Source organism: Enhydra lutris, unplaced genomic scaffold, assembly GCF_002288905.1.
Source record: "Enhydra lutris kenyoni isolate GAN:26980312 unplaced genomic scaffold, ASM228890v2 scaffoldscaffold12, whole genome shotgun sequence".
In the NCBI taxonomy this organism is placed as follows: Eukaryota; Metazoa; Chordata; class Mammalia; order Carnivora; family Mustelidae; genus Enhydra; species Enhydra lutris.
In genome coordinates, this window is record NW_019154096.1 from 23167898 (window position 1) to 23181161 (window position 13264).

Below are 13264 nucleotides of genomic sequence, written 5' to 3' on the forward strand. Positions count from 1 at the left end.
AAAATTTAAAACTGAATTAAAGTGAAAATTTTAAAATTAAATACAACTTTGTTGTAGTACCACTACATTTTACTTTAACCATTGAAAGTTTAGCAATTAATTAATTTGCAGTATGTATAAAATATACATTGAATTTCTTGGACTTAATATACAAAAATAAAATATCTTCGTTCATTTTTTTTCCTTTTTCTGTTTTTTTAAGATTTTGTTTATTTAGTTGACAGAGAGCCCACAGCAGAGGCAGGAGAAGCAGACTCCCCGCTGAGCAGGGAGCCTGATGTGAGACTTGATCCTAGGACCCTGGAATCCTGACCCAACTCAAAGGCAGACACTCAACCGACTGAGCCACTCAGGCGTCCCTTCATTAATTTTTATATTACAAGTTGAAATTATATTTTTTATATGATGGCTTAAATAGAAATACTAAAATTTGTTTCACCTGTTTCTTTTTACTTTTAAGAAACAAACCTTTTAAAACCTTTACAATTATTTCTGTAGCCCACATCGTATCTCCATCGGACAGTGCTTCCTTAGAATTACAGCAAATGAAGATTTGGGAACCCTGAAGGCTGGAAACCAATCCCAATTCTGAGGTTAATGCACTAAGGGTAGTAGGTGAAAGGTTAGGTTCTGAAAATGCTTGTTACCTAAGATTCACTAGAATGGAATATCCAGGGTCACCTGGGTGGCTCAGTAGGTTAAGCCTCTGCCTTTGGCTCAGGTCATGATCTCAGGGTCCTTTGAGTTGGCTCAACGGGGAGTCTGCTTCTCTCTCTGCCCCATTGCTTCCCACCCCCACCCCAATTCTCTCTCTTTCTTTCAAATAAATTAATACAGTCTTTAAAAAATAAAAAAAGAATGTAGTATCCGTCAGGACTGGTACCTCTCATGTTACCTCTCCCACTAATCATGCCTGCAGCATGTTATGGGTATTCTTATAAATATTTGTGGAACGAACACACTGAGGCAAAAGCAGTAGAGAGGAAGAACTCAGGATGAAAGGAAGAGGTTTTAAGTAAGACCACCAAATTCCCTGGCTGAATTGGGGTGTTGAATGGAGGAGGCTTCCGAGGAAACTCAAGAGTTATTATATTAAGTGAGTTTTGGGGTTAAAGCGGGGTTGGGGTAGAGGTGACTCAACTTTTAGATGTGATTGAGTTTTAATTGCCTGATGAAGATGCCCAGTTGGGGGATGACTGAGTTTGAAGTTTAGAGGAAAGATCTTGTCTTGCTGTGGGAGTGAGTCATCAGCAAATAGGTGTAGACTGGAGGCCCCTATCTAGATAAATGGGGAGCCTGGGGAGAAGGCAGAGGGGAACACCGTCATTTTTAAGTGTACGGAAAAGCCAGCAAAGGAGACTGAAATGACCGGTGGAGAATTAAAGGGAGAACCTTCAAGATGTGAGCAACAGTATTAAAAGATACTCTGGCAGTCCGCTGAATTTGACGATTCAATTGACTCCATTGGGGAGTCCTGGGCAGTTTCAGTGAGGTGGTGGCTACAGAATGCTAATTACACTGGGCTGAAGAGTGCGTGATAGTGATTGCAGACAATTATTTGAAGACCTTTTTTTTTTTTTCCTTTTTTGTAAAATGGTGCAGTGAGATAGGGAGAGAGCTAAATATTTCTCAAGGGTTTTGTTTTCTTTAGATAGAAAAGCCTTAAGTTTGTTATAGCCTGTGGGGAAGCAGCTAGAAGGAAAGATTTACAGATCTTGATGGTTTGGCTCCAGAATGCTCTCTGATTTTTCTGTTAGGAATGTGTAAATACCCCTGTGCATAGCATCACCTGCTAAGTGCTGAATAAATATTCAGTATTCTTGGAGCTTATGTTCTTAGAAAACCTAAACAGAAATAGGTACTTCTTTTTTTCTTTTAAAGAAAAACATTGAGGAAGGAGACCTAAGGCCACATGAGCAATATTGGAAAGAACTAAAAGTTGAAATCTTTATTGGTGTCTTGTAGGATCATGAATTAACTAGTTATCTGATGGCCTTCTGGACGGAGTTGGTGAGGCAAGGTCCTTGAATAGATCTTTCATCTTGAGGGAGCATTCTAGGCAAAAATGACTTGATAGAGGCTAAATCCTAGTGGAAAACAGGATTTGTCATAAGACCACTTTTCCTGAAATCTTGAGGAGCATTTAAATGCCCTTAAACAAAAAACAAACATATTTGGAGGCTGCCTTCTATCATGAACCTTTACAGTATGAGTGCATATAAATTACATTTGTCAAATAGTCCGATTGACTTTAGTCTGATTGATTTAGATAATCAGCAATTTTTGTGTTCTTTTCCTTGTTTTTTAAAGAATTAATGTAGTACTTCATGTTGTGGTATTATTTAATACCCGTAAGTTTTCGGGGCACCTGGCTGGCTGAGTTGGTAGAGTGGCATGGAGCATACTTAAAATTTAAAAAAACAAACAAACAAAAAAAAACCCAACCCAATATGTTTTCATTGAGCCTTCTAATGCTATGAACCTGAAAATTTTGAGTAAAAAGTTAGGAAAAAGGTAAAGCAAATCAGATTTATCTGGAAGTAAGGAGAGTTATAGTCTAGGGAATATTTGAAGAGAAAATAGACAATGACCTCTGATCATATCCTAAAGAGTTGGAATGTAAATTGAATTTTAATTTCACCCAACTCTCCTTCATAACTTGGTGTGAACCCAGTGTGCATATACAAAATTTGCACGAAAGGTGAGAATATTTTGAATAGCAATGCTACAGTGTTACAACTAAAAAACGGGTGAATGAAAGTAGGCCAGTGGGTTCAGAAAAACAATAATTCACACAATCTAGGAAAAGAAACAACCATAGAAATTGAGTTGTTCTCCTAAGTTTTAAGCATTGACGGTAATGTTAGGTCAGTAAACAGTACTAAATATTAGCAACTAATGGAATACATCGTAAATGTTAATTATTACTTAAAGAGCAGTGCCTTGGGAGAGACCTCTGGTTTGATTTTGGCTCTGAGAGTATTGAAATTACTTTGCCTGGTTATTTAACCTTTCTAAATCTTATCAGAAGAATGGAGATACTGATACTAAGCAGGAAAAGCAAAGGAGGTAATTCCTATAAAACATCAATGATGATGTCTGGCAAGGAGTCAGTGGTCAATACATGAGTAATAGCTACTGATAAATATTTTTTTTTCCTTAGTTGTGGATTTGAGACTGGAGTTAGTAGGTTTTTGCTCTATGTTGAAGGATATACAACAAAAAGAGAACTACCTAATAGGTGTTTTTCCCCTAAATAGTTCACTTCTACACACAGTAAGGTTCAACAATATGTGTAAATGCATTATTTCATTTAATCTTCACAATAAACTGGTTCAGTGAATGCTGTTACTCATCCTGATTTATCTTAGGGAAACTGAGGCTCAATGAGGCTTTGTAGAGCAATCGCTCACTCTTGGCCCCATGGTTGGTAAGTGATGGAGAAAGGAAAGTGGCCGAAATTTGTCTGATTCCAGTAAAGCCCCAATTCTGAAAACTATATGTAGCAAGGTACACAAAAAGACTAAATATTAACTACACTGGGGACTAAGAGTTGTGAACTTTAAGCATAGGGAAGGCTGTTCGAGAAAGGGTGAAGGAACGGGCATTGCATTTGGCTTTGGAATCCTCTAAGTTGTAGGCTCAGAGGGACACACCTACAGCCTGGGGACAGAGGCTCGGAAGTGTGGAGCTCCCAGGGACACCGAGATTTCAGCGTTTCAGTTGAGACTCTCCTCGGAGGTCTACAAAAGAGCTCGTTAAGGAATGATGGAATTTGGCAGTTGAGGGCTCGCCTAGAACTTTGGATAGCCATTTAAGATACTTGAATGAGGAGGGAATTTGATAGGATGATAGCTTGAGGCGAATTTGGTGTCTGAAAAGGTTTTTTGTCTTTTTGACTCTTAATGAATTGTGCTGGCTCGAAGCTCCCTCCTGAGGAAGAGGGCAGGAATGAGGACACCTGGGACTAGAGAGGTTGGTTCCTAGGTCAGTTTTGTGTACATTCAGAACCATTCTACAATTTACATGTTTTTGGATTAAATAGAAGTTGTCCCTCCCCCTAATAATATGCTTCCCCTTCTCTGCCCTACCCCCCCCCCTCAAAGGATTTACTTTGGATTCTGAGACCCTGTGGCCAAATGAGGGTGGAGTTTTTGTTGGGGATAGGAGTAAAAAAGTTAGAATAGGAAAGAACTCTGGATGTGGTGGATCAAAGTGGGAAAGGAACTTTCAGAGTCTCTGGGATGGCTTCTGTTCAGCCCAGGCAAGGAAGAGTCATTAGGCTTTATGGCACCAAGGTAGGACAAGTGGGGATAAGGACAGATTTGGTCCCTTTGACCCTACCCCCCTGCCTTTCTATGAACTTTGAACATCTAACAGGGTGCCTGTAGGCAAAGTGGAGAAAACAGAACAGAGGCAAAGCTCAAATATTAGGGCTACAAAATGTGGTGGGGTAGGTGTCCTCTTTTTATGCCTCAAAAAGGAAAAGAGCTAGACCATTATACTGCTGTAGGAAAATAAGGCAACTGTTTTGCAGGTCCCCTTTGAAGAAGGGTGTGTGTGTGTGTGTGTGTGTGTGTGTGTGTGTGTGTGTTTTCAATGTTTATTTTAGCTTTGGTGAATGGCTGGTTTATCTTCCTTTTGATTTCAATTTAGGTTTGTTCGAAAGCAGTTGTGCAGAGCAAGGTCTGACCTCCATGCTTCTGTGGGAATGTGGGAGGACAAATACCGCATCAGGCATGATTGCATCATATTCAAGTCAGCATTAATGGAGCCGCTAGTGATTCTCCTTAAGTTTTTAATCCAAACACTTAATTTTTCTGGTTGAGGACATAGGTCCTGAGGGTGTCCCTTCTAATCAGGTATAAATACTCTGGGTTGCTCCTTGTCTTCTAGATGTTAGTTTTCTTTTTCTTTTTTTCCTTTTTTTAGGCTTATTTATTTATTTGGGGGGGCGGAGGGGCAGGAGAGAGAGAAGCTGACTCTTTTAACACGGAGCCCAATGTGGGGCTCTCGTGGGGTCTCTCCACCTCACCACCCTGAGATCATGACCTGAGCCGAAATCAAGATGTAGCATACCCTTAACCACTGAGCCACCCAGGCACCCCTTCTACATGTTAGTTTTTTGAATTCCTCAAAGGGGATTAAGATCAGATCTCGGTTGCTCAGAGAGGGTAAAAAAAAAAAAAAATCTTAGATATTATGATGGGACCACAGTGCATAAGCAGATACATCCTATATCTGTGGAATTAAAATTTCCTGAGGAAGGCTATTAGGGAAAAAACGTTTTAAAAGACTACTGGGTGGGGGCTGAAAAAAGAAAGCAAAACAGAACACAAAAACCGTAAAGGCAGGTTGAGAAACTGATCTTCCTGCAGTAAAGGTCATAGTCTTGTGGATCATGTCTCTCTACACGCTTTGAAAGGCTTTCCATGTGATCTGAGCAGCTGTTTCTAGATACAGGAAATACAGCATGTATGGAATGTGCGTGTTGGGAGAGGCGACAGATTCTGTCCAAAGGGCATAGTCATTTCAGAATAAAATACCACTCTGCTCAGTGCCATTTGAGCTCATTCATTCAAGAGTGTGTGTGAGTAGCACTACTGTAGGCATGTGGAGAAATGAGAAAACAGGGTGCTTGATAGGAATGTGGAAAATGAGAAGACAGGGTCCTTCACAGCTATTGAACCCAGACCTGGTCTAAGGTGATCAACATTCCTGTCGGTTTAGAAGGGGTAAGAGGGGCCCAGAGCGACATAGTCTTGTGACTAGCATAGAGTGCAACGCAGAGACTGGGAGAATTTGAATTACTGTCCTTAAAATGATAGACTTGGACACTTTTGGGGTGGTAGAGGAGGAAGAGAAGACACACTGGTGGGCATGAGCTTAGGTCCCCAGAGTATGTATGGCAGTTGAGAGGGTAAAACAGCCAGTTTTTTGTGAAATATTTCCTTCAGAAAATTGACACGTCTCTCTCTCTCTCTCTCTCTCTCTCTCTCTCTCTCTTTTTAAGATCTCTCTCTCTCTCTTTTTTTTTAAGATTTCTTATTTATTTGTCAAGAGAAGTCACAAGTAGGCAGAGAGGCAGACAGAGAGAGGGATCAGCAGGCTCCCCGCTGAGCAGAGAGCCCGATGTGGAGCCCGATGCCAGGACCCTGAGCTCAAGACCTGAGCCCAAGGCAGAGGCTTAACCCACTGAGCCACCCAGGCGCCCAGAGACTTCGCATCTCTTTAGAGAGGCAGATGTTAACAAATATTTTGAGATTCAGAATGGATATTTGGGGATGCAGTACACCTAAGCAGATTAAATGTCAAGGAAATCTTCATTAAAAAATAAACATTCGTAATGTAGTTAATGGAGCCTGTTTGACAAAGTACCTTGGGATTGTACCTTCAGTAGTAGGAAGGAGTCCGCTTCTTCCAGGTCAGTAATTACTTGCATTTCTTCCTAACGCTGGCACAGGTGTCTCACTGATAATTTACAGTCCACTGTGGTGGATGTATTTATACCACAAAAATCGGCCTGCGGGGCAAAACAGGGTTCCCTCCCCTCTCAGTTTCCAGCCTGGTTGTTAAATATGTACCAGTAAAGTTTCTGTAGGACAAATGTAGCCTTCCTGAGTATTAACAAATGTGTATGTACTCCACACCCTTTCTTTATGCTCTGATATGTTTGTGAGTTGGTACTATACAAACTTTTAGCATTTTTCACTTACTATATGCTAGAAATCTTTCCATAGACCGCTTCAATTTTGGTTTAAATTTAAAGGAAGTATATTTTAAAAATCAAGACAGTATTTAATCAGGTCTGGGTTTAACAGTTCCCAAGCTCCTGTATTGTTTTGGACTTCTTCCTCCTCATTACTTGTATTAAGTTTCTTTTGTATTCTTCCAGAGTTTCTTTATGAAAATAGGAATATATATATTAGTTCCCCATACTTTTTATTAACATAAAAAAAACGGTATATATAGGTTGTGGATCCTTTTTTTTTTCAATCCTGGACATCTGCCTATTTGGAATGGAATCTTTTCATTCTGTTTTATAGCTGCAAAGTAATATGTAGATATGCCATAATTGAATTAGTGTGCTACAGGTGGACATTTGGGTATTATCAGTTACTTGTTAAACTATACAAAACTGTCAAAACATATCATTAAGTGCAAGTGTAACTTTTAGGATAAATTCTCAGAAGTGAAAATGCTGTAGCAGAGGAGAGGTTGAATTTGTAATTTTGATAGCTATTGCCAAATTGCTCTCCAGAGGGATGATAAGATTTTGCACTCCACCAGCATTATATGAGAATATATATCCCCACAACTTCCCCAAGGGCCTAGCTAGGTGTTCAAACATTTTGATGTTTGCTGTTCTGATCAGTGAAAAATGTTATCTGTGCCATTTTTAATTTACACTTTTCTTAGAATTGAGCACTTTTTTATAGTGTCCACCTCGGGATTGAAGTGAAGGTCAAATGAGTTATTGCAGTAAGGAGTGTATATTATAATATAGGTAACATTCTTTGGATTGTAACTATTATAATGAAATTGTTAGTGTTCCCTCATAGTGATACCTCGTCCTTACTGTGCTAACAGCTTTGGTCATATGGTCTCATTGAATCCCCATCACAATCTACCTGACCTCTTACAAAAGGAGGACACGATAGTTCAGGCTACATGGCATCTCGTGGACCAGACAACTCCGAAGAATTGCTCTTTCCCTATCTTAGTGCTCAAAGTTAACCAGTAATAGGGGCGCCTGGGTGGCTCAGTGGGTTAAGCATCTGCCTTCAGCTCAGGCCATGATCCCGGGGTCCTGGGATCCAGCCCTGCATTGGGCTCCCTGCACAGCAGGGAGCCTACTTCCACCTCTCTCTGCCTGCCACTCACTCCCTTTGCTTGTGCTCTCCCTCTCTCTGTCAAATAAGTACATAAGGGACGCCTGCGTGGCTCAGTGCGTTAAGCCTTTGCCTTCAGCTCAGGTCATGGTGTCAGGGTTCTGGGATCGAGCTCGGCATGGGGCTCTCTGCTCAGCAGGGAGCCTGCTTCCCCCATCCCCCCCACCCCCATCTCTCTGCCTCTTTGTGATCTCTCTCTCTGTCAAATGAATAAATAAAATCCTTAAAAAAAAAAAGTCTTAAAAAAAAGATTAACCAGTAATAGAAATTAGATTGGTTTATTTTCTTTTCCACACTTCTGTTTAAAAATAAACATGTTTATACATTATTTAGATGTCCTTTTTAAACATAAGGCAGTGTTGCATATTTTTCAAGTTGCATTTTCACTCATCCATGCTTTTTTTTTTTTTTTTTTTTAAGATTTTATTTATTGGGCCCCTGGGTGGCTCAGTGGGTTAAAGCCTCTGCCTTCCACTCAGGTCATGATCCCAGGGTCCTGGGATCGAGCCCCGCATCGGGCTTCTGCTCGGCAGGGAGCCTGTTTCCCTTCTTCTCTCTCTGCCTGCCTCTCTGCCTACTTGTGATCTCTGTCAAGTAAATAAATAAAATCTTTTAAAAAACCCAGATTTTATTTATTTATTTGACAGACAGAGATCACAAGTAGGCAGAGAGGCAGGCAGAGAGAGAGGAAGGGAAACACTCCCTGCGGAGAACAGAGGCCCGATGGGGGCTCGATCCCAGGACACTGGGATCAAGGACCTGAGCGGAAGGCAGAGGCTTAAACCACTGAGCCCCCCAGGCGCCCCTCTTTTTTTTTTTTTTTTTTCTTTTAACAGCTTTATTGAAATACTACGTGTAAGATATAGTTTGTTGTGCTGATTCACCTTTAACAACAGGAACTTGAATTTTTGGTTTTTCCCAAGTAACAGTAAATGTTTGTTCTGACCACTCAGTTTCACTATGAAGAGCAAGTGAAACTGAGTAACTGTTTTCTTAGTGCACATACAAACATACACAGACAATTACATTTAATAGTATCTGCTTGTAAGAGCTCTGGTTGATTTCTGAGGACAGAGAAAATCTTACTAGTCCCTGCTGAAATGTCATATGTCAAGTTGTTTTCTTAAAGGTTACGTTTAGTAGTTGGCATTGTGTAGAGCATGTTCTCGTGTACCTATAGACCCCATGTTTTCAAACCGCATGATTTTAAGCAGTCATGAGATAAGGGGTGCCTGGGTGGTTCAGTCAGTTAAGCGTCTGGCTCTCACTTCAGATCAGGTCATTATCTCAGGGTGGTGAAGTAGAGCCCCACATCATGCCTTGTGCTGGCTGTGGAGCCTGCTGAGGGTTCCCTCTGGTCCCTCTCCGTCTCCCTCCCTCTCTAAAAAAAATGTTACATGAGATATAACTGAATGATAAAGGTCAGTTTTTAAATAAGCTCATTACTTAATGAGAATGTTCTATGTTTATAGTACATAAATCTTAAAAGGTACTCAGGATCTTCTCTTTAGAGTGATGTGTACATTGAAGTCCCAGTATCTTAGTATGCATATTTGTAAAATTAAAAGCATCAAGTAAAACAAACAAAACTGGGGCACCTGGGGGGCTCAGTGGGTTAAAGCCTCTGCCTTCGGCTCAGGTCATGGTCTCAGAGTCCTGGGATCAGGCCCAGCATTGGGCTCTCCCCACGGCAGGGAGCCTGCTTCCCCCTCTCTCTGCCTGCCTCTCTGCCTACTTGTGATCTCTGTCTGTCAAATAAATAAAATAAAATCTTTAAAAAAAAACAAACAAAAAAAACTTCCCTTCTGTTTCCCCATGGTAACTGGTATTAACGTTTTACCTACTGGCTTTCAGCCTCTTGTTTATTTAGGATCTCTTGCCAGGCAATCACTAGACTGATAAATACAAGTAATGGCTGCACATTATTTCACAGTATGAGTATGAGTGTCTTTATTTCATACTTTCTCTAGTATAAATGTCCTATTGCATTATAATTTGCTTACCTACATTTCTGCATTTTTAGTTTTTGGCATTTGGGTGGATTAAAAAGTTGCATTTATTTTCATTTGCTTGTCTTCTAGGAAAGTCAAACAGCTTTTGATCTTGTGGATTTCCACTTAAGCAAAGGACATATTCCTCTCTTTTTCTCACTCTTCTATTGAGTCATTTACCTTTTCTTGTTGATTGTGGAAGCTCTTACATTAAGAATAGTAACTATTTAGGGGCTCCTGGGTGGCTCAGTAGGTTAAAGCCTCTGTCTCCGGCTCAGGTCATGATCCCAGGGTCCTGGGATCGAGCCCCACATCCGGCTCTCTGCTCAGTGGGGAGCCTGCTTCCCTTTCTCTGTCTGCCTGCCTCTCTGCCTACTTGTGATCTCTGTCAAATAAATTAAAAAAAAAAAAATAGTAACTATTTACATGTAGTAGGAATATTTTCCCAGACTATCTTTTGACTTTTTTATTTTTTTAATGGCAATATTTCTCCTGCCTTTTTTACAACTATATATGAAGAAATAAATACATTTTACATCCTGATTCAATGCACAGAGACATACACACACATTACATAAAAGATTTACATTGTAGGGTAGCCTTGCTGACTCAGCCTGAAGAGCATCCAACTCGATCTTGGGGTTGTGAGGTCAAGCCTCACATTGGGTGTAGAGATTACTTAAATAAATACAAAAAAAAAAAAAAAAAAAAAAAAGAACAACACTGTAATATTTATTTTTACTAAATGTAATGCATTTATATTTTTCTGTATTATGCCATTAAGAAAAAGCTCTTGTTACAAAGCACTAAATTGGTATTGGAACTTGTACATTTTGATCAGCAGTTTGCAAAGAACTATATTATGATGCTTTAAAAATTGTTCATATAGGGGCACCTGGGTGGCTCAGTCATTAAGCGTCTGCCTTCAGGGTCTGCTTCTTCCTCTTCCACTCACCCTGCTTGCGTTCCCTTTCTCACTCTCTGTCAAATAAATAAATCTTTTTAAAGTAATTGTTCATATTATATGTAGTGAAAATACTTTTTTCCTTTCTGGCTTCTCATTTCTTACTCTTGCTTGGGACTATTTTTTCTGCTTTCTACTTTTTCTTATTTTAAAGTTATTATTGAAATGTAATCTACATACAAAATATGTATGTGTGATAATTGTATATTTTGATGAAATTTGATAAGCTGAACATAAACTGTGTAACCTGTGTACCTTGATCAAGAAGTTAAATATAGGGGCACCTCGGTGGCTCAGTGGGTTAAGCCTTTGACTTCAGCTCAGCTCATGATCTGAGTGTCCTGGGATGGAGCCTTGCATACAGAGGGCTCTCTGCTCAGCAGGAAGCCTGCTTGCTCTGCTCTTCTCTGCCTGCCTCTCTGCCTACTTGTGATCTCTGTCAAATAAATAAAATCTTAAAAAAAAAAAAAGTTAAATATAGTTTATTTCTACTAAGATTTTTTAATGTGAAGAACAGATTGTTTAATGTTTAATTATACAATTGGGTAATGCTTACATATTTTATGGCTATTATGAACTTTGGTTTAGTTTTTCAGTCAGTACTGGACTCAGGTATATCACCTTCATTCAATAGGAAGTCTCCTGATCTTATATTTTTCTCTCCCTGAGTCATTGAATAGAAGGTCCAGAGCCACACTAGAGATTAGGAGGTGGAGGTTAACTTTACATTCGCTCGCAACAGCAGTTGGAAATGCCCCTACTGTCTCAATTCCTCGTTGTAATTTTAGATGAGCTGTTGGGTTTTAAAAATAAGGATTGGTAGGGGGAATAGAGAGTGATTGCTTAATGGGTACAAGGTTTCTTTTAGGGGTGATGAAAACGTTCTGGAATTAGATAGAGGTGATTATTGCATAACATTGTAAATATGTTTAAAAACCACCCTTAAGGGGCGCCTGGGTGGCTCAGTGGTTTAAGCCTCTGCCTTCAGCTCGGGTCGTGGTCTCGGGATCCTGGGATCGAGCCCCACATCAGGCTCTCTGCTCAGCAGGGAGCCTGCTTTCCCCTCTCTCTCTGCCTGCCTCTCTGCCTACTTGTGATCTCTGTCTGTCAAATAAATAAATAAAATCTTAAAAAAAAAACACACCCTTAATTGTACAGTTTTAAAAGGTAAACTGATTAATCTTATTTTGTAGGCATTTCATCTAAAAAAATTTTTTTAAGGGATCATTCCCACTAAACAGATTGGCTTACGTGAAAAGACAGAAAATACTAACTGATAGTGAGAATGTGCAACAGTTAGAGCGATCATAATTACTATTGGGAGTGCATGTTGATAACCACTTTAGAAAATTCTTTGGCCTGTCTACTAAAGCTGAAGTTAACGTACACACACTTGATAACCCAGCACTTCCAAAGATTACAGTAGCACTTACAGTGGTATACAACCAAAAATAACTCCAATGTCCATATACAGTACAGTCAGTAAATACACTGTAATATTTTCACTCGGTGGATTTACCATACAATAGTAAGAATCAGGGGCGCCTGGGTGGCTCAGTGGGTTAAGCCTCTGCCTTCGGCTCAGGTCGTGATCTCAGGGTCCTGGGATTGAGCCCCGCATCAGGCTCTCTACTCAGTAGGAAGTCTGCTTCCACCTCTCTCTCTGCCTGCTTGTGATCTCTGCCTGTCAAATAAATGAATAAAATCCTTAAAAAAAATTGTATGAATCAATGGACTGAGGCATGTATGAATCACAAGTATAATTTGAATGAAAGGAAGTCAGTTTTGTCAAGTTTAGAAATCTGTGATAGATGTCAAAATAATGGTTACCCTTTGGCAGTGGAATGATGACTAGATGGGAGTTTCTTGGCTGGAATCTGGGCACTTGGGGGTTCATTTGTGAAAATTGAGTAAGCTCTCTACTTGGGATTTGTTCACCTTTTTGTGTGTATTTTGTATTTCAGTACAGTTTGCATTAAGATAATCGATATTGGCCATCAAATGGTACCAGTGTAAAAATATTAAAGATTTATTTGGAGGGGCACCTGGGTGACTTAGTCAGTTAAGCATCCAGACTCTTGATTTCCGCTTAGGTCATGATCTCAAGGTCATGAGGTTGGACCTGCATTGGGCTCTGCCCTGAGCAAGGAGCCTGCTTAAGATTCTCTCCTTCTGCCCCTCACAACCCTGTCAGCCCCCACCCCCCCACCCCCCGCCCAACACTTCCTCACTCTCTTTCTCTTAAAAACAAAAAACAAAAAACACACACATTATTTTGAAAAACAAATGAGTCTACCAAAATCTTTACAGGTATGAGTTAATGAAATTTTACTTCAATTTTTTTCTTTTTCCCTACACACCCCTTTGGTATTTTATTGAAAACATAAAAAGAAAAATTAATATTTTTTTCAGGGGCT

At 39.9% G+C, this 13264-nt stretch overlaps 1 protein-coding gene across 1 annotated transcript in view; it reads left to right on the top strand.

The window, feature by feature from the left end:
* LOC111144966 (tet methylcytosine dioxygenase 1) overlaps positions 1–13264 on the top strand; it is a 123673-nt gene that overhangs the window by 57117 nt on the left and 53292 nt on the right. The gene's annotated exons all lie outside the window — the stretch shown is intronic.